The sequence below is a fragment of the Patella vulgata genome, chromosome 3 (genome assembly GCF_932274485.2).
Source record: "Patella vulgata chromosome 3, xgPatVulg1.2, whole genome shotgun sequence".
Lineage (NCBI taxonomy): Eukaryota > Metazoa > Mollusca > Gastropoda > Patellidae > Patella > Patella vulgata.
Window position 1 is genome coordinate 71,224,364 of NC_065881.2, and position 5,258 is coordinate 71,229,621.

At 38.2% G+C, this 5,258-nt stretch overlaps 1 long non-coding RNA gene across 1 annotated transcript; it reads left to right on the plus strand.

Moving 5' to 3' along the window:
- The first annotated feature begins 1,470 nt into the window (after positions 1–1,470).
- Positions 1,471–4,951, plus strand: LOC126815398 (uncharacterized). The gene is made up of 4 exons (XR_007677883.2): positions 1,471–1,555; positions 2,286–2,438; positions 2,794–2,933; positions 4,764–4,951. It is a non-coding gene; the product is annotated as an uncharacterized LOC126815398 (long non-coding RNA).
- The last annotated feature ends 307 nt before the right edge of the window (positions 4,952–5,258 follow it).

Below are 5,258 nucleotides of genomic sequence, written 5' to 3' on the forward strand. Positions count from 1 at the left end.
GAACAAACATTCTGGCAAAAAAGGTCACGACTTTTCTAGAAACTAAGGATTCGAAAAATAAACCAGAGAATTTTATGGCATGCGCACCTGTGCCGTCAGGTCAAAGAATCACATAAAGACCAGTTACTAAAACAGTGTTATTAAAACCCATGGGTATAAAGACGTATATTATAGCTTGGAAATAGTATACCAATATTTTCAATATAGTTGTTTGAGTGGGGAGCAATTTAGTCTGGTGTAATTTCTCATTGTTATGTGTCACATAAACATACTTTCATATCTGTGGCTGGTTTTAGTATTTTGTGATAATATATGCTCTCCACATATGACCTGTTATGTATCTTAAAATGTTACAGATACGATAATCAGAAGACACTCTTGCATTGTCCATATAAACCAGGTATTTCTTTATTGATTATGATCTGCTTTTGTTTGACAGACTACGTTGAAACAACGACAGAGACTCCCACATCAACTGTACCACCAGGGCCACCACAACCAACATGTGGTGTAAGAGATCTGATGTCCAGAATCCTAGCCGCGCAGATATCAGATACCTGTATGTGGCCATGGAGTGTCTCGATACGAGCCCGCGCTAATCCAGATTCTACTCTCACCTTTGAAAACTCTATCCCCTCATGTCAAGGCGCGCTCATCAGCGATAAGCACGTCTTAACAACCGCGACTTGTGCTATTATGTAAGTATTGTAAAACAATTAACACTGTGTTTCGAAAATACATTTTAAAAGAAACAAAGTCGGCGTAATTAGTTTGCCAGACATGGCTCTCAACTTGCAATAGATAAGTTGTAGTTGTTCGTAGGGTTTAGCGTTCGCTTTCGCGGATGATGATGTCGAGAGAAGTTGTCTTGTTTTAGTATATTCACCACATGTACAGGGATCTTTCCTGTACCCACACCAGCATCGACACCATGCTCTCAAGTCGGAGGTGACCGACCAGCTAGAGCTTGAAGCGTGACAACCTAGTCTTCATCCTGAGATGGGCTGAACAGCCATAAATCGGGTTAATCTGTCACAAAATAATAGACCAACCAGCAATCGGGATATCTTAATTCTTAATAAATAATTCGAGTGTTTGGCATCTCCACCCGCTTTTACCCAATCACCCCCTCCCTCCCCATCATGGCAAGAAGATATATAACATTAATTTACCAGTTAATGATTATAACAAATATATATTATATCTACAGGGCGGGCTGGGCCACTTTTAGGTGGGGAGCTGTGGGAAGAGCTGGTCATGGTCCATAATGAACCTCTCAGACAACAGGCAGAATACGTAAAAATCATTCGACTGACATGCGTAGCTGAGATTTGTGTTGCCTTTTATTTTAGTACTACCTTAGCGAAAGAAGGTGGTGTTGCTGAGAACACAATGGTTATTCCCGGAGAACAGGTTACTAACACATTAGATATAGTTGGTACTTCCACCCGTGAGAGATTCCATAGAGTTAAATCTGTTACCTTCAATCCGGCATTCATTAGAGAAACCATAGGGGACGTGAAACCAGATGATTATACAACTGGAGTATGGGCAGGTAATTGCCGTAGTAGTGGTAGTGGTAGTAGTAGTAGTAGTAGTAGTGGTAGTAGTAGTAGTAGTTGTAGTAGTAGTAGTAGTAGTAGTATCCTGTAATCTTCGTATCCCCACACTACCCATTAAGCTTATTCAATTCCCGTGGGCCGTGGTGGCGGGTAAACCGTTGTAGCTCACCAAGGAGGTCTCGGTTCGCTCCTTGTGGTTGTCAGCGGTGCAAGATGATGGGCCGAGAAATGAATAGTGTCTTACAGTTCGAAGGAAACAAAAACCCAGGGCCGCCTGTACACAATGGCGTGCACGTAAAATAGCCTTGTCAATTTGAATTCGAAATAAGCATGAACCGTAGCGTTGATATCCGGAAAATTTGACTTGTAGCACAGTGCATGGAGTATGCCCAATCTTTATTAGACCAGTAGTGGCAGAAAAGTAGGACGGTAAAGCCCATTTCATTCCAATTATTTAATTCCCACAAAATATACAGATATTTTATTATAGCTTTAGAAGCCGAAAAAGCTATCTGAACAACGGGATCAATTACGTAACGTAATTTACCCGGTGTAAAACAATCTAGCCAAATTATTTTCAAATCCTATAGATAACATCTACTCATAATTATTCTTCCTAATCACGGATTTATAAATACATATATTTTTTGTTAGGTACTTCGTTTCGTATTATAAATCTCATTCCAGACGCTCTATATTTTAATTTGTCGTTTCATGTTGTAGATAACAATCTGGCAATCTTGGAGTTGAATACACCAGTTGAAATGAGTGATTGTAGAAGTCCTATATGTTTACCAGATGCTAATAATGATAACGATCAATGGATCGAAAAACAGTGCAAAATAGCTGCATGGGGACAGTCAGAGTCAGCACCAGGTACGTCAAGTTCTAAAATGTACAGCATTTAATAAACATTTAATTCACCTTTCCGTAGATCATGCTATTCTTGAATGGTCATCCCAAATGACTACAACATAAACTGCCTATATCATAGACAGAATAACCTACTCCAAGGTCAAAAGGAGTGACGTAGGAGGGAATCTGACGTTTTAGGCCAGGTTTATCCAGTCTTAGTAGATTCAAGACATTTAAACATCTGTCTGCTTACTATTGCTTACTTATCTATCTTCCATTCGTGCATGAGATTTTCTTTCTGAACCATAGGTTTGACCGACCATTTACTTGTTATTCGCTTTCATCAATCATAGACACATATTTGTTATTGTTTAAGATGCTGGACTTTCTGCAAGCCTGCGTCATGCCAACGTTACATTATACAACAAACAAATCTGCTCTATACTCAGCCAATCAGAATCCCAACCTGCTGGTACGTCATGTGGTCGGGTCAGTCTAGAAAATGGCATTTGTTTGGTAAGTTTGTTTCTTTGTATTTTTTAATTCCTACAAGTATAAATAATTATTAATGTCTGCATCACTATTTATTAATGCAGAATATTTGTACGTTCTTCGTGTTTTCATTCTCTCGACGAGCTTTCCGGATACAGAAACTTCACGTAGAGATTTTATGAATGATATTTAGATATATTAAAGCTTTAATTATAAATATGGCGTCTTACTAATCACCTTGGAAACCGCCAAGAGCGTTCTTGTGTCAAAAACGCCCCAAGTTTGCATAAAGTGACGGACATTTGACTTAACCATAATTTTGTGAATTTATTATGAAGGGCGTGTGCCTCTATTCTTTGGAACCTCGAAATAGACAAAAATGGTTCTAAAAACACATTTTAATGCAATATTAATGTATGTAAAATGATTTATATTCAATTTAAAAAAAAAGAAAAATAATGTATTTTCTAATCAATTATGTTCGTTGAAATACGTGATAAGTTAAAATTGAACGGCAGTCGTTTAAGTTTGCTTCGTGCAGTGGTTCTCAACCTTTTTTTGCCAACGGCACACCTTGGAACACATGAAAAAATAGCGGCACACCTGGCTAAATATATATGAACAATATTTTTTTTAGCCACATAAAAACATGGCAAGTCATAAACGGAATACAACCGTAGACACGAACTAGTCATAGACACATAGAATGACTCAAAATAAATAAAGAAAAGCACAGCTATGAACTTACTTTATTGCAATGTTTCGAATTTTAGCAGTCAAATAGTTGGCTTCTTTAGTGAGAAATTTACTTAGAGTGCCGTTCAAAATTTCGCAGCACGTCGAGAATCATTGGTTTAGTGCATTCTACACGCTTTTTAAATTATTACTTTGTCGTTTGTGAATCAGCCGTTACTAATCACTTCCGCACTGTTTTGTAGAATATGTTTTTACTTGTTCATTACAAAGTGGCACCAGAAACCATAGGGTGCACTACTCCTGCACTGATTAAAAAATGTTAATTGTGTTTTAAATATTGGATATTAGGATCCTATAGTTTCATGTCAAGATAACAACATCAATATTGATTGAAATTGATCAATATTGATTGAAATTGATCAATATTGAATTCTAATTCGTGTTTTTAATTTCGAATATTATGAAACCTTCTTTATTATGAGTCATTGAAATTTTGAAGGTAATATGTAGAATATACATGTCTATAACATTATCTTTCCTTCTGATTAGGAGGACCGATAAAAAATTGTTTGAGGTAAAAAAGAAAAGAAAATTAAAAAAAGACAATGAGCTATTGGACGTGGCTCTTACAATATATTACGAAGTCCTTCATATTGTGACCACTTATTAACGGTTTTAGCTTCGCCCCCCTCGGCATAAATGCTATATTTTTTGCATGAAATGAAATGAAATGAAATGGAGTTTAACGTCCTACTGTTCTGCTCCTAACCTGGGCTAATGAAGACGGGCATACGCCATACAGTGTGCTATGAGGGAAATTTTGCCCGGACAGCGGCACTACGGCCTACTCTTATATCGAATTCCAACTGCCAAGGGATCTTTTACGTGCACGCCAATGTGTACACGGGACCTCGGTTTTTCGTCCCATCCGAACGACTAGACAGCTTTCCTTGTCAGCCCCTCCGTCCTGCATCACTGACAAGGGAGAACCACACCGGAAAATCTGGATGAACTTTCTCTGCCAATGCAGGCATCGAACACCCGACCTCCAGGCTAGCGAGCTAGCGTCTTACCCACTTCGCCACGTGATCCCCTATTTTTTGCATATATGGTAACATTATATGAGAGATTGAGTAATAATTTCTATGTCATTTACAGGGTGATAATGGTGGAATGGTCATGTGTAAAAATGAAGCAGGAGGTGTTTGGGAGCTGTATGGTTTGATATCTATACCAACTTACAGTGCAACATGTAATCCGGCTAATAACGCTCCAATCACTTTTGCTGATACCAGTTCTCCAGACGTTAGAGATTGGATCGCCGATGTTACCTCCCAGTGATCTACTTTTGGCGACTTGAATAAAGATACACGAAATATGCCTCCGGTTTTGATTTGTTCAAAAGCCTAAAGTTATTTGTAACTACACAGTTTACGAATAAAGATTACCTGGTAATCACCGTGTTTACGAATACAGATTACCCCACTAATACTATACGATTAGGCCTACCTGGTAACCACCGTGTTTACGAATAAAGATTACCCCACGAATGCTATACAAATAAAGATTACCCATAGCTACAGTATTTATGATATCCTAGGTCAGTGCTTATGTGGAGACTTAACCTCTCCCCCAAATTCTTAAACCTAACCA